The sequence below is a fragment of the Leptinotarsa decemlineata genome, unplaced genomic scaffold, assembly GCF_025532065.1.
Source record: "Leptinotarsa decemlineata unplaced genomic scaffold, Ldec_3_MD MMD2_tig00026328_RagTag_RagTag, whole genome shotgun sequence".
NCBI lineage: Eukaryota > Metazoa > Arthropoda > Insecta > Coleoptera > Chrysomelidae > Leptinotarsa > Leptinotarsa decemlineata.
Window position 1 is genome coordinate 28,914,425 of NW_027412688.1, and position 25,629 is coordinate 28,940,053.

Sequence of the window (25,629 nt, forward strand, 5' to 3'; positions counted from 1 at the left end):
ATCCACGAAAACGCAACACGTGTTGCTCATGTTATGGCCGGATTTTTGATTTCAGTTGTAGGAATCTCATTGCTTTTGAAACAGTCGTATATTGTTTTTTTCAATGATTTTATTAGATGAATATCTAAAGGTTTTGGTGATCCTGTATCACATGGCGTCTTGCGTTCATTAGGCTTGTTTTTGACTATTTTACGTACAGCTGAGAAAGGAATTTTGGTCAAATCTGATATTGCTTGTAATAGTTTGTTTCCCTCGAAACCAAACTTAAGATGTAGATTTTTATATACTTCGAAACATACTCTCTGTGTTTCAATATTCAAATGCATCTGAATCTTATTCACTGCTATCTCTTTTTCGCATTGGGGCTGTTACTATTCAAAAAAAAATTCTCTTAGACGATAACTTCATACATTCAGTCGAGCCGCGTTGAAGTCAGTTGAGGACACACTGCTGTTAGGGTCAGATCCTGCTGCTGGACGAACGGAAAACACCTGCAAGAACAACACTTTGAAGGATTTTGCATAAAAGCATATTGGATATATTCCAATGTCATTTGTTTTGAAACATGATTTTGAAATATTTATTTTTTCAACCGTATCTATGTCTTCTCAATATAGTCTTCAGACTCAGTATGATTTCTGTTGAAAGAAATGAACAAGTGGAAGGTTTCATGAGCAGTCAAAAAATCAGAATTTTGGGAGGCGTGATATTATTCTTGATGAATATTGTATTCTTCTTTCAAATAATTGAAAGAAATATATTGATATAACTCAAGGTGTCAGAATATGTAAATTATGTTTTGTGATTCGTGTAACTGAGAGAATAATGAAATATTTGCATGTATTGGCAGGTCTCCGCTATTAGAGAAATATTTTTATATACATCGAGATAGAAAAGTTAACAAATTGGACCACCAGCAGAGGGCATATGTTGACGATGGGAACATAACGGCAAGCAACGTTCTCGTTTCGCATTTTTTCAGCCAATAATAAAGTATGTGTTCTGAAACGTCCAGTGCTATGGCGAATAACGTAGGTACACCTGGCAATAAGAAATATTTCAAATAGCTGTCGAGGATAAGAATATAAATACGAGTTGAGGATAGATGTGGAATCTATAATTATCTCTAACCCGAATCCAATTATCCGGGGAACAAAACACAGGCCTGGATTCAGAAAGAGTTGCTGAGGACTGAATCTTTCCAATAACAAAGGTTCAATCCTTTGATGCAGAGACTGTACCGGTTAGAAAGTTTCGTTGGACAATTCTGTCTTTGAAAATATTATTTTATAATATTGGAACATAGTTCGGAAATAGTGGACGTATACGAGAAACTATCTGCTGATGAAATAATAGAATTTTCACTTCATGAAGAAAAAATCTCCTGAAAAGAGCAAGAAAATCTGAGTAGAAAATTTGTTTTCTCTCATAGTTGAAGGTGCGAAAAACCAGTGTGTTAACAGATTTGAAATCCGAAAGAAGGTAAATGAATGGAATATTCAAAACTATTTAAATGCTCGTGATGCAGACTTATACACTTTTTTCAAACTGTGGAAATCTGAATCTGTAATTCAGCAGAAACATTGGAAAGTATATCGAGTAGAGATAAATAATCGATGAAAAAAGATGCAGGTGGAAAGTCAACTTGATTAGAAAATTTGTATACATTGAAATTATGGGATAAATCTTAGCAAGATCGCAAGTACTTTATCATATAGTACTGGCCTAGGCAGATATCTCATGTCTTCTAGTCCAAGAAAATCCTGTTATCATATAGTGAGAAAATGCATGCAACATAAAATATCCTGAATATTATAGTGAAAGGAACTAATAAACAAGCTCTGACCTCATACCTATGTGAATCAACCTCAGTAGCAGTTACAGAAAGAGCGAAGATAGAAGTAGAACTTTTGAATCTACGAACTGATGTAATACAATTATCAGGAAAGATTGAATATCTAGGAGTGCTAAATTCCTGAGTGATTTGATCTATACAAATATAGAAAGAGATGTAAGCTGAAACCAATGCAATGTTTACTCTCATAATGAGACATGCAACTTTATTTTGATGACCAAAGATGAAAAAAACCCACCACCATCAACTGAATATTCGAAGGGCAAAGACTTGCTTGTTTTATGTCCTAATTATTTTGCCTTTACTCCGTTCAAGGAAACTATTTCGAGAAAGAATCAATTACTGTTTCAACAGAACAGGAATTGGATCAGAATAATTCAAGGGCTGATAATTGGCCGCTGAACACTCAGAAGACACCTAATATAATGCATAAGAGATACCTCAGCTGCAGAAGACACCTAATATGATGCATAAGAGATACCTCAGCTGCAGCTCCATGTTAGGAATCACACGTTGAAAGGTAAGACCTCGTTAATCCTCAGCTCGCACAAGTTTCGACTTCTGACGGTTGTCTTTCGTAGGGGTGCGACAGCTGGTTAACGGAAAAACATATTTTAAACAGACATATTTTTAAACAGATAATTCAACAGAGTGGAAGGGATTGTTTCATGCCTTACGCGAATCTCAACTGAGAGACATTGAAAACCGCCCAGCTCTTACGTTACTTAGCCATCGAGTCTTGAAGTTTGCGTACTCCCTCTATCTAGGGCACCATGATCAAGCAAACCCCAATTTCGCTACTTCAACGAATCACGCCCGTGACCATTAATTCTACTCGAGTGAATCATGGGTCAACCAACCGGTGCGAAGAATCCTTTCTTTTTATCCAAATCAAGGTTACAATGAGTATATTGTGATCGTATACATCATCTGCTATCGCCTGTTATATACAGCTCAGTGTCGAATCGCCACTCCAGGTGTGATTTGTCATCGAGCACTGCTCTGGAGCTCTCTCTTATCCAATTCTTGCATTCTCCATCCCGCACCCTGCTTATTCATAAATGAGGCAAACCTGTTCGGTATCCACCCCATTCAGTCCTCTCAATATGTCCAACTGTAGTCGGCTACAACATAGATACAGATCCTATGATTTCGTATGTAGCACAAATAACGGTTTCTGAGAAGTTCACAAGCCGCACAGGCATCTATCTATGATGTGCTCTGCGGTTTCGGGATCATCTTATTCACATAGACACGGCTCTGCAGGCCTCAAGTTGATCCTTCAAAAGTACCTAGCAAAGTTACCGTGTTTAAAATTCAATTGAATAGCGAATTTCTCCAATAACTACTGGTCTATAATTTTTTTTCCTAAGAACACGTTATTTGTTCTACATTCACCCCTCTGATACTCTCCTCCTATATTCTTTTTTGATTCCTGTGATATGTGCTCCCTCATACAATTTGTGTCTGCACTCCCCATTCTCTCTCCAATCTCTATCTGCATCTTAGCCACCTTTTATCTTTCGTCCCAAATATTCGCATCCACTCCATATCAATTGCCGAGTCGGTGACTACTCTTAATCTGTAATTCATACACCATACTCAGATCACCCTTTTTTACCACCGTTAGTCCAATTGGAGAACAATCAAATTTGAACAAGGTAGAACCAAAGAAGTACCAAACGTTTCGTTTTATATTGCGTTGAATGCGAGAACGGATGTTATATCACGAAGTATCAGCGACAACTAGTTCAGGTTTCATTCGATCATGACCTACCAGCCCAGATTCTGTTCTCATTAATCAAAATCGAGTCTTGACGAAAATGAAAAAATTTCAATTGAATATCTGGTATATAAAGACGATGACATCTTCGCTTACGAAGACGCTATCTATGAAATCGGTAAAAGACTCAATCGACAAGTCTCGAATATAAACAAATCTCCTAAAAACCATCCGTCGTAAAGCCAAGTCTTCATATTGACCGCCGAACGAGATTCGTACTCTGTCTTTCTCTGCAGCTTTCACTAACAGGCAATTCAAAAACAAAAACAATGCAATCGTGATCCAACAGCAGGCAGCGCTGTTTCGACTCACCAAGGTCTCATCAGTGGCACTTGGCCGATATCCAAATGCATTACTATATACTTAACTGTTCTTAAAAAACCAATCTGAGACCTCTCCCCACGAAGACACTATCAATGGGCTGTCTATGGTTTTAGGCTGGTCTCATGAGCCTTTTGAGTGCAATATAGTGTCAAATTGTTTTGTGATGAACCAATGGGGAATGTTCCTCCTGACGAAAATTAAGTAGTTTTCATAAAAGAGCTCTAAAACAACGCATTTTGAACTTATCATTTCAACCTTTTTCTTTAAAAAATTATTTAAATACTTAAAAAAGAGGAATGAAATAATGCATTCAACATTTGAAGGGATTCGTTTCTATTTCATCATTTGGCAACATCGGTTATAGATTATGAAGGACAATGAATCTGTTACCTGTATGAGACGAACAAAGATGACATATTTCAGAGGCGTGCTGTTCTGTTTACTTATGTTCCGAGTTCCGAGACATTCTATGACATATGACATTTTGTGCACCTAACCTATCTTCCTTTATATAAATAAATAACAAAATAGCTGTTTTATGTTTATGTAGCTTGTGGAGGTGGTATTGAACTATAATTTATATTTTGCCTCAATTTGACACTATTGACATGATTCTCCTTCTTCTAGCATACTATTAACCTGAACTCCGATCTAGCATTCTAGGGCGCTGTTGCCAATATGTGAATTAGGAACAAATCCCTTCAAAAATTGAAATCCAACATTTGAAACATCAATTTGAATACTTTTCAAAGTCAATTTGAAAAACTCATGAATTAAACTCAACTTTATTTTGTTCAAACTTGCATTTGCTGTAATAACCCAAATTGAGGAACATTCCCCATTTCATTTTGGTGAATCCTCTTCATAAATAGGCACTTTAACCTGATGATGAATTCAACAAATGATCTAAGTTATTGTTCAGGTCTCTAGATTTTCACATAAATCTTTTTCATTCCTTCCATGCAGGATTTGATTCGATGATTTATGTAATTACTGTCTTCAGTTAGTAAAGATGGCTACTGCGGCCCTGGAAAAATAATCAACTATGCCTAAGAGTAGCCATAGGATATGATTTATTCAATGCTTTCGTGGAGTGTTCATGAAGTTATCGACAACATAGGTCATTAGCACTGGGCCATTATTTTCAGGTCTGTGAATTTGAAGTCGATAACATTTCGATAATGATCAATCATGATTTTAAATAACAGTTGTTTTTATATCTCTTCGATTTCCGCAATATGTCCGTGATTTAAGAGTAGCAGTAAAATTGCGACGGTTTCAAGAAATATTGCTTCCTGCGTTGAACAAAATTTTATGTTATTATAAAGATAACGGAGCAATATACAAGGCTAGAGAGGATCCTACTATTGTAGATCCGGATTTGAGGTCATTATGGAAACATACACTACTTGAGTTGTTTTCACAAGGAATGTTCCAAAAGATTCAGAATGAATGTTCAATTTTGTCAAAACGTGCACATACCCTGTGACTAAGAAATCGAATAGATTCAAAATGTAAAGATACTGAATTTTATTTTCAGATGCCATTTTATCAGTTCCTAATGATGCTGTTTTTGAGTGAATGAAAAAAACTGAGTGGTAATTTTTGAATTACTGTGAAAAAAGTCACCGAAATATATTCAGTAGACAGTGTGTAAAAGCCAAATGGAAAGGTTCTCTATTCAAAAATGTTATGGCTTTCAAGTTTATTGTAACAATTAAGATAAAATAAATTAAAATCATGTGGTTACCGAAATTCGATAAAATACACTAAAAACTCATTGCAATATAGTCAAAAAACTGATTTCATGTTAAGGTATCGATAATGATAAAGTAAGCAAAAACCATAGCAATGTTCTTTTTAGTATGTTTTGTATGTTACAGTATTAGTTGTCAGTATTTCAATTTAATTTTAAAGTTAATTAACTTCTAGTCTGACAAATGGTTTGATTAACGGAAACGCATGAAATAACAGTTTTACAGATGATTGATGACGGAGATGAAACCGGAACACAACAGGAAGTAGCTTACCTATTTTATGAAAAGTTTTCTAATTCGACGTCCATATCCCAAGAAACAATAAGCAAAATAGAGAAGCAGTTTCGCGAGCTTGGTCATGTGGGGCAGTTGCCAATGCAATGAGTGATGAACCCAAATTAGATGTGATGCTTGAGTTTGAGGAAAACCCACATATATCGGGTAGACAGGCATCCACTACATTCAATGTTAGCCACACATCGATAATAAACATATTGAAAGAAAATAAAATGCATCCCTATGAAATGATACCTACTCAGAAGCTCATGGAAGACGATTCTGATAGAAAAACTTATTTTTGTGAGCAAATGATACATGTTGAATAACAATATCATCATGTTTTCTCATGAGTGTACTTTGTCTCTTAACGGTTAAGCTGATCGGCAAAATTGCCGGTATTGGTCAACGGAAAATCCTCACTGGATGAGAGAAGAACACACGCAATACCTTCAAAAGGATTGTAGGAAACCATATCATTCCCTTTCTCATTGAGGGTAACTTGAATGGCGATAATTATTTGGCCCTACTTCGAAATTCCAAGTTTAGCAAATTTATATCCTGATCCAGGAAACCTTCAAGTTCCAGTGAATATGATATGGTTTCAGCAGGATGGAGCACCACCACATTACCAAGTTAATGTCCGATAATACCTCGATACAACATTTCCCAATCGGTGGATAGAGAGGCGAGGATCGATTGTATGGCCAACACGGTACCTGATTTTTCATCATTAGATTTTTTTATGGGGATATGTAAAGAGCAATGTGTACAAAACTGAACCTTCAGATTTGAATGACAAAAAGAACGAATATCGCTTGCGATTAGGGCGGTCACGCCTGATATGTTAAATAATGTTAAAAGACAGTTTTATTTGAGATAAGGATGTTGTCAAGACGTTCGCGATGAACAGTTTGAACATCTACTTTGTTAACATCCTCAGTTCCTTTTCGTATACTACATTTCATTACGTTTTGCGTTACATGTTAGTTTTTGAATGTATTTTATCAAATGTTGGGTTCGATTCCTGCCTTGACCATATATTTTTCTCGAGAGAATTATTCTGGTTGAAGCTGGGATGATTCTGCAACCGTGTTAGGAATCACACGTTAAAAGGTAAGAACTCGTTAGTCCTTAGCTCGCACAAGTTTCTCAACTTCTGAGAGTTGTCGTTCGTATGGGGGCGACAGCTGATTAACGGAAAAACATTTTTTTTTTTCAACATGATAATAATAGGTAGGTTCCAATGGCTTGGTGCTTTTCGAGAACTTTCAAGTGAAAATTTGCACACATAGGGCCGAGAGAACTTCTCACATCGACTTTATTTATTTATCAGAAGAAACAGTTATTCCATTGCAAATATATAGTGGTAAGAATATGGTCGAAAAGAACTGCGATGTCTCCTGAGGAAATTTGTTCAGCACGGTATCAGTCTCCTTGACTAGTATCATGGAGAAGTGCGAACCAATCAGGACTGACTATTTGCATAGACACCATCCACCACCCCCACCACGCGCAATAAGTATAAATACGAATGAATACGGAGCGCCTCGGTCACTGAGTGCTGTGCCTACAAGGTTCTACCTTTGTTTTTGCAATGACCGCATCTTTCACCGAAGAAGTCTGCCGAATTAGTAGAATAAACGTTTGATACGTTCCATTCGTTGATGACCTACCAGTCCGGATTTTGTTTTCTCCAATCCTCTGTGTTTTTCTTCCACAGCTTTCGGTGTAATCCATCTAGATGAGACCTGAGCCCAAAAACAAAGCTTTTGTGATTCACAACCAGACGGTGGTACTTCGACCTAACAAAGCTCTCATCAGTACCACTTCTGTCGCCTTTATAGATGACTTTTTGAAGGGGGAAGTGTCCATACTCACTTATAGTTGTTTCCAAGTGAGTCCAACAATGTGTTTCCAACCAGTGTTTGAGTCCAACAATCTATACAGTGTGGTCTGAGAAGAGCAATTTTTTACGTTAAATCATGTTCTCTGCTTTGTTTACCTTCACATTCAGTTTTGTCGATGATAACTGTGGTCATACTTTTGTCATGGCGGCTCTATGGCGGTTATTGTTCGCAAAGTTGGGATGAAAGCAACATTTATTCCCTTTAAACAAATTTGTTTTCATTATTGTTGGGAACTTTTCAAGCAAAAATGCGCTTTTGATGTCTATTCTACTGTTCTACTTGAATAATAATCCAATAATACAACGAATAATTGTTTGCATTTTTCTTCTGTGGACTATAAACTGTATCTACAACTACTGGAAATTCAGAATTGAACTCCAAGACATGTGCACATTGGATCCAGTTGTGCGTTCAGTGTTTTTCGAACATTTTTTTTAGAAATTTCACAAATATGTGACAGAAAATAAAGAAAAACCTTGCACAACGCGCAACATTGTTTATTTCAATCCGAAAGTGTTTGCAAAAAAGTATGATGGGTTGTCTGATTTTGCTGTCTATGGAGAGAAAGCGCTAATGTAGCGAAATTGTGAATAAAACAAGAAACTGAATTTTCTCTATTGGTTCTAGTTTTTAGGAGAAGTGAAACGAAGCATCAATAAATGAATATGAAGAACTTTCATGTGAGGATGATCGTATGAGAAATGTAAAAAATAAAATTGATGTCTGCCGTTACGTTGAATAGCTACACAAGTCTCGTTCACTAACCATGTCGACGGAAGTCAAATGGGTTTTTTTGTGATGGAACTGGTCTAACTTGGTCTCGGTATCTTTATAAACATATATGCCATCCATATACTTACTGTATGCCTACCTATATTCTTCGAAACAGGATGATGAATGGGTTAACGCACTCGGAAAGTTTGCGTTCTTTTAAAACAGACTGTACCAGGTGGTTTTACTCTAATTGGAATATTTGCAATTGAAATGTGTGATAAGAATTTCCAGTCATTGAAAATATGCCTATGACTCAGCTTGAACTAGCTAAAATAAACAAAGTTTATCGGTCTATTGTTGAAACAGAACACATGGGTAATGACGAATTTACAACTAGTCAACAAATAAAGTGAAACTGAAACTGGAAACTTTTCAACGCCGTAAGTAATGAATATTGACACTATTTTTGATTTTTTTAGCATTTATCGGAACTTTATTATCGGAAATTTCAGAGGCAAATTGAATATGACCATCTCATCACTGTGACAAGTTATTAAGGTCGGAAAAGTTTTCATGAAAAGACATTTTTTTCGGCATTCCTAATGAAAAAAAAAATTAAGGTGGCGACACGACTCTTCTAAAGAACGCTATCAACTTTCTCTATCCAACATTGGTTCATTTTTGGAAATAGGATCAGCTGTTTCTGAATGATTACCAGTTTAAATTCAAAAAAGTCATATTCGTGTGGGTATTTCACCTTCTATAATCTGAATGGTAACGGGGAACTTCATACAAGTGAAAGGGCCGCCTTTTAAGTTCATTTCGATGTTAGGTCCAAAGTCCAAAGTGAGTGGGTCTATTCGACCATCCACCGCAACCCGCAAGGGTTTATTGTGGCTCACACCTATTCACACTCGACCAAATAAATCCAGCTTGTCAACGAAGCCGATTAGTTTGTATGGTGAGTGGTCTTTTGGGTCGGATGGTAAGAGTACGGCAGAGCCGTACTTACTATGCTGTTTTATCATTTTACAAGCAACATCCTCATTGATTTCCAGGCCGATGAGTTACTGCGCGAATTCAAGGTATTTCTCTTAAAGAAAAATTGTCTATTTATCAAAAACTTGTCGAACTCATGATTTTGCACATAAAAAAGTTGAGAAATACTTTTGTTAACGTTTCGGAGGCTAAAATCTGCAGACTTTTCTTTGGTTCGCTATATTTTCAGACGTCCTCGACATCATAATTTATATTTTTTGAGGTTGTATAAGATGAAAATACCTTAAAAATATCACCAAAAACATTTCAAGAATCTGCAAACTGACAAATATCAAAACGGAAAAATAATTTATTATTACGCCTTGGCCAAAGACGAAACGGACTGGTTTAAGTTTGACGATAGTCGTGTCACGAAGTGTTCTGGTGATGCATTGAATTTATTGGAGCCTCTGGAGACACCCTACATTTTGTTTTATAAGAGAGAGGACATTGTTGGATCAAGATCTTCAGATGATGTGGTGCTGCAGGTTTTTCCGTGTTAGGAATCACACGTTAAAAGGTAAGACCTCGTTAATCCTTATCTCGCACAAGTTTCGACTTCTGAGGGTTGTCGTTCGTAGGGGTGCGACAGCTGGTTAACGGAAAAACAGATTTTAAAACAGATTTTTTCCTGCAGCTGAAAAAGCAAATGCACCACTGGAATCAATGAAGTCGTCCCGGAGCGCCAATTAATTGTTATTGTTATTTTTATTTTATTTTTATCGTTGTTTTATAATTTGAAACTCACTTCAGTTTTTATCAATAAATGTAGAGAATGTTAACTTTTCACTTTCTGATAATAATGAAGTGCGACTATGTTCACAAATTCATATTTCACACCATGGACTGCTTCGGGGCTACTTGGGTTGCAAATTCCTCTTATTATATCCATAAGTTTAGGAATGAACTGCGGTTTACCGAATCAGGAAAAATCGATCTGCTGCTCTTATAATATTGAACTTTACTGATTCAGAATGGACGGTTCCTCGCAAACACACAGCTTAAATAAGATTCATTTAATTCTATCAATACAATATTACTGGCTTCACCATGAAATGTCAAACTTTTTTCCCGTCACAGAAAAAACTATTTTCCCTAACGCAATTAATAATACAATTTTCGGTATAGAAATGGTAGCGGTTTTATGAACGTTCCGACAGGTGCGAGGTCTTTAGACATACCAAGGATCGCTGTGGCAGCCAACAAATATACAGGGTGTTCCTAAAACACATGCTAATATTTGAGGAGGTAATTCTTAAACCTATTTTAAGGAAAAAACGTCCCATGGACGTATGTCCTAAACGCCTCAACTTTTGAGATACAGGATGGCAAAGTTTTCTAAAATAATCAGTTTTTTAATAATAACTGAGATAATTTTGTAGACATCTTTGGCATATTTGGTACAATATATTCCATGCCTCAAGGCGCATTTTCTGATGTACAATTTTCTTAATTTTCTCTGCCAGTGGCGTACGTACGAGTTTTGAAATGTATATTTTTGCTGAAAAAATAATACGTCACTGCTTTATCTTGAATTAAAAATTATTTTCGAAATCTCCATACATTTTTGAGCACATTTGATTTGCTGGGTTTTCTTTGTCCGACGCATGGTTTTCGCTCAAAAAATTAAAAATCGCTTTACTTCAGGATAAATTTCTTAAAAATCTGATGCGGTATCGTGCATCGACTAAAGCAAACTAAGAGATCAGATTTGTTGCAAAATAATTGAGGATCTAAAAGGTATTTGTTTGTTGTCAGATGCACTGTTCTCAATTAAAATTACGTCATAACGTAGCACCGTTTAATAATTTTTGAAAACATAAATTTAGTTATCCTGGAATAAATGACGTGTAGCAGAATTTATTTACTGCACCTCTTGGAAATATGGAGTTTGTCGATATGTGATTTCTTTTAAAAATTAAAAGCAGAAAAAACAGCGTACCCACCATAGCAATAAAAAACGAATTCTCTGTATTTACAAACGTCAGTAGCTAATATCGATGTTGGTTTAAAGTAAGGTGTTGGTGTTAAAAACTGTCACAGCGCGTGGACATATATCCATGGATATGTATTGTATAAGCATTCAAGTTCATTGGTGTTAATTAATTCGTCTCAATATTCACGGTCATTGATAAATTCCGAATGGGAATGTCTTAAATCTGCATAAATGTGAAACATAAAATAAATTACGTTTTAACGAGGAGTATGATGAATTTGGTACATGGATGACTGGAGAATTGAATTTTCATTAGGTTGATGAACAATTAAGTACTGTAATATTCATTTCGTAAAAAACCGAAATTAAATCCATCCTTGGAATTTTTAAAATAATAATGGTGATTTTTCTTTCAAAAACTTTTGAGACTTCGACTTATTAGAGCATCTAACCTTCACCTTCCTCAGATTAAGTAACGGAAGTCGAAGACCCAGAGAATGATCAAAACCTGTCAATCTACTGTGAAACTGCATGATTATTGGCAAATGTTCTAGATTCACACTTCCCTGCCTAAAAAAGGATTAACAAATTGAACACACAGTACCAGGTGTGTATCTTGATGAGGAAATAAAGAATTGCACCTCATCAGCAGAACTATTACTTCAAAAAGCTGGTGGATAGACTAGCTAGAAGACAAGATTTTCGCAAGATGAAGCAGCCGTCATAACCAGAACTATATTTTTAATGATTAAAAATTTCAGGAAAGGTCGATACAAACTCTGATTTCTTCACAAAAAATGAATTTCGTTCGGTGCCATCCCCTCTTTGAGTCAGAGGAATGCTGGAGAGTAAAAGAAGAACTGCGTCTGAGTATAGCAACATAACATACTACAGAAATGGTATCACCATCTGTAGTAGCACCACAAACACAAAACATAGACGACTCCAAAAATTGTGATTATCAAATGATACAAAAATGGAGTTGTGGCTCTTCATAAATGACCTAATGCTCCACCTTGAAATCAATAGATGTATTATCAGCTTAGTCATATAAACTTTTTTATATTGTGTTTGTGAAGCAAAAGGACAGGCTGCACTAACACAACCTGTATTGCCAGGTCATTTTCATTCTGAGCAGTAGATTTTGGGTCGGAAGAACAGTGGATTGATACGAAAATAGTAGAAAATATATTTCATAGATACATACTACGTACATGATGATTCCTAGCATCAGTGAATTCTAACTCTCAAACAGTAGAACAAAGGCTTGAGCGGCAACGCAGGAGACTACTGCAAAAATAGTAGACCACTGCCTCCCTCTCATGCGATTTCATCTACATCTGCAGTGGATTGATTTGCAATATTCGGCAGTCCAGTTGCATGGTGGCTCCACTGTTGAAAAATTCGATTTCCTCGCTCGCGGCATTATAGATAACACTATAATTGATATTGCTGACTTCGTTACTATTATGACAAAACAAATTAAAAATACCATATAACCTCAAAAGTCTGCGCGCACCATGACAACTGTCGTAACCTAACATACAGAACATCGATAATTTGTTTGATCTTCAATATTTGCTCTCAAGTTTTCGAATGTTTCAATATTTATTCTGCTATTCTAGGCAGAAACAAATCCAACAAATTAAAAAAAATCGGTCCAACCGTTCTTCAGCTGTAAATGGTGTGATTAACACATTTTTGCGACTTTGTTTTATGTTAGATTTGGCTGTCAAGAAGCATCAGACGACTTATTTTCGTCCAGTCGCGGGTGTGTAAAAAACCTGAAGAATAGTTACACTGCTCTTTTCTTCAAAAACCCAGTTATCCATGACTGATATCAAAAAATGAATCTCGGAATTTGTCAAAAACACCATGTGTTGAAATTTCTTTCGCAAGTAGATTGAATCATTTTCATTATGAATTATGTATTGGAAGATATCGTGGAAATGGTCTATGCTTTGGGGGAAAGTGACGGAAACTGCCTCCTTGCATCCAGAATTTACAAAGAGATGTTCCCCGAAAGAAGACAACTAGATGGAAGGGGATTTCAGCCTCTGAAAACTATTTTTTTCTCAAAAAAACAATTGTATTCTTGCCGACGTTTCGAATTCAATTGAATTCTTCTTCAGGGCTCGAAAAGTAGTTTTCTCGTGTTGATAATACTATTTTAAAAACTATCAGATATATTAGATACGTATTTGAAAAATAAAAATAAAAAACATTGCAACAACAAATTTTCGAGACAAAACCAACACAGAACGATATGGAACAAACGTTTGTTTCATGTCGTTTTGTGTTTTTCTGATGAAGTGACTTTTCATAACAATGGAACATACATAACATACATTAATATACAACGAAAAATCCCCAGTTTGTTCTTTGTCTGAACCACCAACAGCGTTGGTCACTGAATGTTTGCGGTGGAATTCTCGGAAAAAGAGTTTTGGGTTCCCAAATTTTTGTTGGGCATCTTACTGAAAGAAAATATGAAAGATTCATCCGGCATGAGTTTTCGAATTTATTGGACGGGGTTCCATATGGAACAAGGCTAAGAATGTGGCTACAACAAGACGGTGCACCACCACATTCAAAACTGGGGTACGGGAATACCTCAACGATCATTTCAATTAAAAATGGATAGGTATGGCCTATGGCTTGGCCACCCAGGTCACCTGACCTGACCAAAATGGATTGTTTTAGGGGGGTATATCAAATGGATTGTTTACCAAACTCCTCCAACATCTATAGAAGACATGAAACGAAGAATCAGAGGAAAATTCCAGAGGATATGCTGGAACGTGTAGAGAATTCGTTAAAAAAAAGACTGACATTATGTGTTGCAAAACATTTTTTGACTAATTGAACGTAAATGAATGATGTGAAATGTTGAAACATTGTTACTCACTTTTACTTTCTAAATTATCACTGTCAGGCATATTTTATTTTTAATTTTTTGAAAAAAGCATTTCTTTGGTTTTTACACTGTATACAACTGTAAACACTATGAATACCCGAGCTCAGTGTGACGAGAGAGATAGCAATGGGGGAAAGAATCGCATAGTCGCTTGCGCATGGCGACCCGTCACCATGGTATGCGTCGTCACTCCAGCAATCGGCTTTACGTGCAGATATAGTTCAAAAATATAAATTTCTCAAAATGGTACAGGTTAGACATAAAATAGCCTGCATGAACTCTTGCTTGGATGTATCAAATAAGCTGTGAAGACTGTAACAAAAAGTTTCTAGATTAGACAAATCAAGCTATTGAAATTCTTTTTAGAGAAAATGCTGCCAATATCTGATTTTGGAGACCCGAAAAGTCTGAATTTGTTGAACACGCCTTGAAGAATGGTCATAGAACGAACATTGTTCGAAATTGTTGAAAGTTGTACATGATACTGGACTTGGATGCTTCCGAAAGTTTGGAAATAGTGAAGTTGAAATTAGCAGAAGCTCTCACGAAAAATTTGTCGCTAATCTGTCCTCAAAAAGTCATTGATGTATGACCAAAAAAAAAAATGGAGATGAACCCTGTTAGATGTGAATACGCGCAGTTATAGTTGATAATTAGTACACTTCATTTCCTTATGACGATAACGTGATTGATGAAAGGAGCAATAAGAGTGTTATAGTTCTATTAAACGTCAAAAGTGTTTGTTGCCAACTTCTGATATGATCGGAAGTCAATAGTCCTTTTTGCCCTCATTCTTCAGATTTTAAATCGTTGAATTTTTTGAACTACGTTTGACTAGTCTTCGTCAAAAACTGACCTGAATTTTATGATATCTCCTCTACATTTTAAAAGAAAGAGAATGCATGAACAGAAACAAAAAACTAATCAAACTCATTATCTCCCATAGCTCTACCGGGTTTTGATGAATCTCATCACGTGACTAGATGCTTAAGCATTAACGAAGAACCTCTACTCCATATGTACTTGTCATTTATACACAAAAATATAAAATCCTCACTTATCAAAAGAATAACTCATACAAAATTCAATACAGAAAATCGTCCACGAACAAAACGAATTCTATCACAGACCAAACAACGAACAAACTGTGACCGTTCACCTCACACGAAATAAAAAACTGGGAAGTACAGGAACGAGGCACCGTGGGTGTGATAACTATTTCTGCATGCTTGGCTGATCCCACTCTTACTGCTGAATACTTTTTGTGACACGACGACTCCAGGAAGACAGCCTTCTTTGATGATTTGCCATCACGAAACGCTGTATGTTCAATAATAATAATAAATGAACTTTATTGTCAGAAGAATAGATCTTATTCGTAAAGCATGTGTAAATAAGTATATAAAAATGTATAGACGCATATACTAAGTCTATAACTATGTGAATATGATTGTAGAAACCAAGAGGACAATCAGACTAGACAGCACAAACTGTAAAAATACTGTGAGTATTGTGAGTACTGTGAGTATTGCAGATTGTGAATGGAATGTATCAATCCGTGTGACTTCAACATTAACTACTGATATGAGCCTAATGCCGCACAGAAAATATTGGTGAAAGTCATCGTCAAAAAATGTGTTCAGACTATAACAGGTTCTATTAGAGAGAGAGATCGAAGGAAATTTCTTCGTGTTTGATTCTTGAACGAACTGTTTTTAATATGAAAATGGTATAAACTATAATTCAAGTGTGTCATAGAACATACTCCCCAGAACGGAATTCTATATCGTGAATGAGAGTGTGAATAACAAACAATTCGACCAAACCTTATTCAATACGAGTAAATCTTACTGCTCAACAACCCAAAGAAAGTTTTTTGCTGCGTGATCTAATGTGGTCAATAGATCTCAAATTGTTATCTATGATGATTCAAAAAAAAATTAGTGCTTAATTTAGCCTCGATAAGAGTTATTGGAGTGTTGCCAATATTGCCCTGAAAATATATTGAATTAGTTTTCGTGATATTCAAAGATAAAAGGCTAGTATCGCACAAGGCCATGATACTCTTATTATCTGAAGATATAATTTGATGGATATCTGAAGTATTATTACTGTGCCACAGTATAATGGTGTCATCTGCAAATAACGTGGATTTTTCCGCTATATTTAACGATATAAGATAACTTATATACAAAAGAATGATGAGACCAAGGATAGACCCCTGAGGTACTCTACTGTTCATACTAGCTGCAGTTGATAATGAAGTTGATGTTTTGACAATTTGACATCAGAAAATTTGACTTCCATTGATAAAATATGATTCACACTACTTATGAGTTATACCATTAATATCATAACGAAGCTGAATCACGATTATTGATATTAATATAAACCTCGTACAGCAGGGATCAAGTATAACAAATACATAAACGAATAATGATTGATGACTTGTTTTTGTTTTATATTTATATACAAAAATTTTTGAAAACTTTCGAAGAAGGTGAATAACCTTAAATTACAATTTTTACAAAGATGTATAGATAATAGACGAAAGTTTCTTTTAAATACAAAATTAATGAAAAAGCATATTTGTAACAACTACATTTCCCAAACAACAGAAATGCCTTACTCTTCTCGACGCGCTTTTCATTTTCACCAACCAGGTGGACGCCTTCAGGAAATATAGTGAAAGGTTCACTCCATTGAACTGCTCTCTGCAATTTAGTGTAGTAAACTGTTCACTGCAGTTGACTGTTTACTGAAATATACTACAGTGAAAATGCCAACTTGGTTAGTGGAATGCACGTCGAAAAAAGTATTGCAGTTCTAGTGTTTGAGAAAAGTGCTTGTATTTGTTTTGTGTTATCTTCGGGTAGATACGTACTTACCTATTTTGAAACTGCACTCAGCACTCTACAGCACTCTAGACCAGCGTTTCCCAAACGTTTGTGCCTGGGGACCCACCTTCATTGTTGAATATTTTTTTTCGTGTCCCATATGTTAAATATAATAATTATTAAAATAAGTATTAGTATAGTTATTATCACTGATAATAGTTTTATTATTATTGTGAAAATTCACTATTGAGGAATACACCTCTGGAATAAAATGGTAAAGATGGTATAATTGAAGATAAACTACAGTAGGTATACGAAAAATGACTTGATTCAGAATCTTGAAACTGAACAAATACAATTAATGAAAAAATAGGACTTATGTAATAATATTCTATATCTGGGTTGAAAGTTAAAAACTTTGAACGCAGGTAAATTTTCACAAAAAGCCTATTTCTTCATCTATTTTTTAAATATACCAAAGTGGAGAATGCTCTCTCACACAAATATGTGGTTGAAAACCACATCAGCTCTTTTTAGGCTATGTTCGAAAGAACTGGATAATCTCCCCCAGCTTTAATACAAAATGGGGAAAACAATTCAAAAGTATTAGGTGTTTTTAATCTGTTTCCGCGACCCACCCAAATTGCTCCTGCGACCCACCAGTGGGTTGCAATCCATATTTTGGGAACCACTGCTCTAGACTATTCTGGAATGTTTCACAACATTATGGATTGTTGTAGAATGCTCTCGAATACTGTAGAATGTTCTGGAATATTGAAGAAAATTCTAGAGGGCCAAACTTTCAGCCCTCATGTATTCAAAAGCACGTGCTTTAGTTGAAAGTGTTTCATTTTTTCGACTTTTTACGTAGCTTAAACATATTACCACTAATTGATTTTTTTCTACCTCGAATCAAAATGAGTTTGTTTGTAGCAAATGACCAATATAATTGCTGACTTTTGTTTCCGTAAATGTCAGCCAGAGTTAATGATGAAAGTACTGAAGTTGCTTCATTTCTTATTTTCTGAGACCTGAATTTATGATGACAATTTGAATCTGAATAATAAATATACGCAGTCAAAACATAAATTGGGATTATCTCTAAAACTAATGCAAATCGTCAACAAATAAAGAAACTGAAATTTTCATTTACCTAAATCTTTAGTGAATTGAGGTTATTTAACAAAACACCTTATACAGGGTGGCGATTTGAAAAGGGTCCATCTTCAACACTCCCTTTCATAAAATGTAAAATTGTATAAATTTTGTCATCGTGGGAAATAGATTTTCGGTGACTTTGTGTCTTGTGTTTTTGAGTTATGTCATATTTGAACTATCTAGGCAGCGAAACTACCTTTCTTAATGTTTGGATTTCCATCGTGTAAAATGTTAATAACAATTAGAAATCTATGGAATAACAAACAAAGTGAAAGTGTATGGAATATTATTATTGTTGAAAATACCAAAAATAAGAATAATCGGACAGAAATATCTGGTTGATTCAGTAGTAGGACCAGAAAAAAAATTATTAGTAGAAATTGTAAAAATGCTGATTTGCAAAAATGCAAATCATTACCGTGTTAGGAATCACACGTTAAAAGGTAAGACCTTTTAACCTCGTAAGACCTCGTAAGACCTCGCACAAGTTCCCAACTTTTGAGAGTTGTCGTTCGTATGGGGGCGACAGCTGATTAACGGAAAAACAGATTTTAAACAGATTTTTAAACAGATTACGACCTTCAACCAATTCATTTTCATTTCAGGTCATAATGATTGTTTTTTCAATAACTTTCCTAAAATTCCTTGTTATTTCACTTTATTTCAGGTCAAAATAATTTTTTTTATAAATAAGCATTCTTAAAATTTTTGATATTCATTTTGGTTCAGTTTTTTCGACATTTTCAAGGTTGTGTTTTAACTTACACAAGCGAATATTTCGATCCGATTATTTTTATTTTGCTGTATTTTTAATAATTTCAACATTCAATTATTTTTTTTAATTTGTCCTACAGATTTCCAATCTGTTAACACCATTTCAGACAATGGAAATCTAAACTGGGTAACATTCACGAAGACATATTATCAACCACTTTCGAATATACCTCTTTTGTCTAGGCATTGTAAAATCATGGAATTGGTGATGGTTTTTACAATAAAAACAACAATTCTACCAAGAAAGGTATCAGTACTTCAATGGCTGATTGAATTTTAACATTATAGCATATTTTAAGTACCTACTTGTACTTTTACTGTCGATTTCGTTAGTAGTTGATAACTCTCGTTTCATTGAAACTACCTGGAAAATAATATGATGATAAAATTTATAGTTATGTAGTAACAACGGATTTAATTGGTGATATGAAAGTTGTTATAGACTGAAGTGTAAAATTCACTGTTTTCAATAGTATTCGCTATAAATTAAACACCTTCAATAAGTCTGATTCCATCTAATGATTGTTTCTATTATAGGAGCATAACAATACCGGAAACCAATTTAAAACTGACGAAATAGAGAAAGTTATTTTTTCCATATCTGAAAACATTGTTCATTAGAGGAAATGGAGAATTACACAATGTTATCAGTAATATAGGATATTTTTATAAAAACTAGGTTCCAAGCCCAATAAAGAGACCTTGTTGTTGTTTCGCTATGTTGTTGTCTTGAGATAATTATGATTGAAAAATTTTCCTAATTTTAATTTTTTATTGTTTTTTTTTATATTTCGATTGTTCGAATAATTTGGTTAAGAAACAATTCTGCTTTTAAAAATCATAATTTACACTTTTAAATAGTTTGGCAGAAAAAAAAAATATTCACTATTTAATTGTTTATTAGTTTAACAATTTGTTATAAACAAATATTGACCAACGTTATATGTTTTTCTGAAGCAGAAAAAAATTATAGGAATAGCTATATATAAAAAGTGCCATAATTTTTTTTCATTCATTATAATAGATATTAGAAAGTATTATAATAAAAAAAAATTTTTGGTGCACTTTTGTATATATAGCTGTTTTTATAATTTTTTCCTGCTTCAGAAAAAATATAACGTTGGACAATATTTGTTTACAACAAATTGTTAAACTAATAAACAATTAAATGGAAAATGAAAACATATTTCATTCTGCCAAACTGATCAAAAGTGTAAATTATGATTTTTAAAAGCGAAATTATTTCCTAACAATCATTTAAACAATCGAAATATAAAAAAATCGATTTCAAACAATAAAAAATCAAAATTAAAAAAACATTTTTTTTAAATCATAATTATCTCTAGACAAAAAAAAGCAAAACATTTTTTTTTAAAAATATTGAAAATCTCTATTTGTTTTAAACAATTTAATAATAAAATTACGTAAAACAATTATATCCTATGTTAATAACTGCCATTGTTCAATGTGAAAACAGACATAGCTGAATATCAATTGAAAAAAAAAATATCAACAATTTTTAGATATTTCATTTTGCAATAGTTATAAAAAATCATAATTAATAAATTAATAAATTTTTATGAACTTTTATTGCAGGATCGTATGAAGTATATATATCAGAAGGGTCCAAGAAATTTAAAATTTATACGCCAATTATTTATACCTTTTATCCCATTATTTATGCCAACAGAGATTTGGAAAAAATTTGTTAGTTAACAATTGAATAACTTTTTGAAAAATGATGATAAAACTTTTTTTCCACGGGACTCGATTCATTTAAGTGTTGAGAAGATACTAGATTTTCTTCAAATTTTTAAAATGACATTTTATGTTATAAAAAAATTATTTCTTTTAATAAACTCTCTTTAGCGGCATCGCGCGCATGCCGTAATAGCCGCGCGGAACCCTATTTTCAATGTCAAATTGAAATTATAAATAATGGAGATAGAGTTCCGGGAGTCAGGACATTTTTATCGAAAATTTCCTTCTCTTTAACGAGCTTTTTTCAAAATTTCTTAAATATTAATATTTTTTGAGTTATTATCGAAAAACTAAATACCATTTTTTTATCTTATTTTGTTAATAACAGTTGCAATTTTTTACCTGCACCAAAATCCTTGAAAACAAATCCTCTAGAGGTGATTCCGAATCGAATGACCTCATATTTTTAGGACCTTCATATCTATTTTTCATGTTTTTGAACTTGTTGATTAGGATTACACTATTGTTTACATGTTATTTGTCGTTACACCTGTCAGTCTAAAAACTTGATCGTCATCTGAGTGAAGCAACGTTGGACGCTGGTGCTAGGAATCGCATTTGAAAAGGTTTCACCTCGTTAATTTTAAGTGAGCACAAGTTCAAAATCTTGTAGGTTGCTGTTTGTAGAGGAACAAAACATTTTAGTTCTCCTACATATCAACTTTTGCATCATGAATGAAAAATACTATCACAAGGCTATTAGCTTTGTCAAACTTCTGTAAAAATACATCCATTTAAAAACATGTTTTGGAAAGTTCATCCAACAAAAACGCCACCCACAATTGAAATGACTTCCAGAAAGTGTAGTTCGAAGTATATTGAAGTGTATTTCGAAACGATGAGCAGCTTGAGAGCTTCGACGTATGCCTTTTCCGTTGGATTTGAGAAAGTTGAGTCTATCAGTAGTTCAATGGTGGTGAGTTCAGGAGGGGGACAAGTCCACAACTTTCCTTGAGTGGCTATTGCAGATTATCGAGATTGGGCCTCCAATCAGGAGGATGATTCTCGCTAATTTACAAGTTCTATGTGAATGCGAAGCGTTAGCGAGGGTGAACCATGAGTGATGGGGCAATGAGAAACTTGAAGGAGCCAATATCCAGGTTTTGGAGTATCAATGAAGAGATCAAGTTAGATGAAGAGCTGTGATAACCAAGGACCATCACACTATATGTGTAAAGTAATTTTACAAACTACACTGGAAAGGATTTGATCTTCACAAACTTTATTTCCAAAAATATCACGACATGTTTCGCTATTACAGTAGCTTTTTCGTAGTGAGTAACATACAGTTTGACTTTTACTCAGGTGCTGCCATTCTGTGATGGTATCTGTATCTGTAGAGTAGGGAGGATGGGTGTAAGCCCACAGCACTTAGGCCACATGTGACCTATTGTTCATCCTTCCAAGAAGTTGTCCTCCTAGGTCATCGTCCATCCTGTCCTTTCCAGGAAGGTGGACAGGTCACTAGGAGACATCTCCTTTATATCGGTAGGTGTAGACCAAGACTTGCCGAACACACACTCTCTTATTGACGATAACTGCGTGCACTCGCAAAGGAAATGCCTGATAGTCTCATCTTCCTGTTCACAAATCCTGCATAGAGATGGGTACACTAGCTCCATATTATGGAGGTGTTTCCTTAGTTGTTTTTCCTGGCCATCGCCAGATATTTCTTCAGAGCCACTCAAGGTGATCCTGGCAAGATTGCATCCTTTGATTTCATCCCATCTCTTTAGGGATTGAGCATGATTGTAACATTTGGCTAGTTCAGCAATTGTCGAAGTCATCAGGCCATAAATTCTTAGTCCAGCCGCTTCCTTGGCTAAAGAGTCGGCAATGCGTTTACCTTTACTTTACTCCTGTCGTGCCCTTTAACCCACCTCAGGATAATGTTATTATCTACCGAGGCTTTGGCTAAATCTTGGCTTTTGTGGTGCTACATTTCATTAGATGATTCTTCTGTTGGAATGATATGTGATTTTTAGCAGTATAATTGTGTTATTGCTTGATTCATTTATTATGGGGATGTGCTTCACGAAGTCGTTATTTTTGGTAAAATATGTGACTAGATTTTATATTTCTGTGTAGTATCATCAAAATTGAACAATTGAACAAATGTCGATTCTGTACAGTTTATTCCTTGAATTAGTGAATACTGTGCCATTCACAACAATATATCAGTCACCTAATCAGTCAAAGCTGCATTTATGGGGCTGCTATACTGGAGCTAGTAAAATTTCACTGATTGAATTCCTGTTTTTAATGAATTAACATATGTAAAAAAACTGAATTGTGCAGGAATGAAAAGCAATTTATTACCTGTCTATTCGATAATTACTTCCGTGAGGATCGTGCGAGTTTGTTTTTCAATGATTGGAACAAGTAGCATACGATGTGGATGACTGGAATACTACTGAATCACAAGAATGTGTTGAAATCACTAAATGAAATGCAAAATGATGATTACATTCAATTCACGTGAAGTGGTAACGTGATTCATTTCAGTATTCTGAAAAGTGATTGAACTTCCTACCGGTTTTATTGAATGAAAGTTGTTTGATGAATTCATGTGCAACAATATCGGGAAATATATCCGTTGATGAAAAATAACGGTGGAAGTAGGTATGAAAGTTATTTGTATATCAACCAGCTGAGCAACATTCGGAAGTGATATTGACGATGATATTTATCTTCCACATGTTTTTGTGAAAGATTATATCGGTGCATTATGTACAGAACTACTAGCAATATTCAGTCTTACTCCAAGTTGTTTGAGGATTGTATTCAAAGTTGTATCAGATATACCCGACGAATTAATGAAACCTAGTCGGTATACCCGTTCAATATACAAGGTGTTTATTGAATTTGCAGCAAAAAATTAAGAGATTATTCCTTCGACTATTCTAAGGATATTTTGTCTTCTGATGATTTTGGATAGGGAACTGTGTTTCGAAGAAACAGGGCGAGAAAAATTTTCGACAGTAACAATTTTGATAACTTTAAAATCATTAACGTAGCCGAAATAAAAGTATAGAGTTCTACACTGGACCTACCAAGTTATAAAAAATTTAACAATTTCGTTGGTACCTAGCAACAACATTCCGATTACTACAAACGGCTGCAGACATTCAATTTGAATATGTCTCGTAAGTGATCATTTGTATATGTCGAATAGGTTGAAACTGATTGACTTCGTCTATGTGACGTTCATTCTCTATATTTGATATTGAGAGTCTTGTTAGTGAAGTCCTCTATCTTGAATGTCTACGATAACGCAGACATGAATGACTGACATGCATTTCATTTATGGACTTGCTGATGGCAATTCATTTGAAGCTAGGCGGTTGTACAGTGAACGATTTCCTAATCGTAATATGCCCAATAGGAAAACCTTCTAAAGTATATATCAATGACTTCGTGAAGGAGCATTGAAGCCAAATGGAGACCAGGAAGGCCAATCACAGTAAAAACGGTAGAAGTAGAAGAGAATGTGTTGGCTATAATAAAAGATCTAGGTACCTCTAATCGAAAAATTACAATGTTAGTAACGGGACGATTTGGAATATTTTAAGAGGCTATTTGTTGTACACATACCACTAACAACGAGTTCAGGCACTTCTACCTGCAAATTTTCTTCCACGTATTACATTCTGTCCATGGCTTTTACGCACATTGGTACAAATCCCTCAACTACTGACGCTTATTCTTTTTACCGATGAAGCCAGTTTCTCAAGAAATGCCTTAAGGAATTTCCACAATAACCATAATAAAATCCACATGAGGTGCTTGAAGATCGCTTTCAACATCAGTTCTCGTTAAACGTTTGGGTGGGAATTGTAGGTAACTTCCTAACTTGACCGGTATTTCTGCCAGGAAGACTTACCGGCGAGGTATACCGCAACTTTTTGGTTTTTTGGAAAAAACACTACCTCAGTTTCTGGAGGATGTACCATTGGTTACAAGAAATGCAATGTGGTTTATGCACGATGATGCACCAGCGTATATTAGCATATTTGCCCGAGAGTAACATACAGATATTGCTGGAGTGGTCGAGGTGGACCTCACTCGATCACCGGACTTAAACCCCTGGGTTATTTCCTTTGGGGCTACCTGAAGTCATTAGTTCATACTACCCCCTGGATTATTTCCTATGGGGCTACTTAAAGTCATTAGTTTTATATTACCCCCTTGGATTATTTACTATGGGGCTACCTAAAGTCATTAGTTTACACTACTCCAGTTGAAGATGTAGAAGATTTGAGAAATCAGATAAATAATTGATAGGAGTAACGCGATCCTGGTGTTTTTAAAAGAATTCATGAGTCGATGTGGAGAAGATTGGATTCTTGCATCCAAGCGGGGGTAGTCATTTTCAACAGTTCTTGTAGAATAGGAAACATTAAGTTATTTTTGGTATTAAATTGTTATTGTCGAAATTGTTTTTCTACCCGCATCTTCAAAACAAAGCGCCCTATCAAAAATCGTCAAAGGACAAAATATCATTAGAATGGCCAAAGGAATAGTCCCTTATCGCCGCATGTTTAATAAACGCCCTGTATAATAGAACCATAATCAAACAGTCAAGCTTT

General features: G+C 34.9%; 1 protein-coding gene across 3 annotated transcripts in view; it reads left to right on the plus strand.

The window, feature by feature from the left end:
- The window catches only part of LOC111501998 (uncharacterized), a 118,441-nt gene that overhangs the window by 47,700 nt on the left and 45,112 nt on the right, over positions 1 to 25,629 (plus strand). Inside the window, exon 1 of one of the 3 annotated variants that reach the window (XM_023155941.2) lies at positions 8,938 to 9,059. The exons of the other annotated variants lie outside the window; for them this stretch is intronic. The gene's annotated coding sequence lies outside the window, so the exon portion shown is untranslated. Of the gene's footprint in view, positions 1 to 8,937; positions 9,060 to 25,629 lie in introns of those variants that run through there. 3 annotated transcript variants of the gene reach the window in all.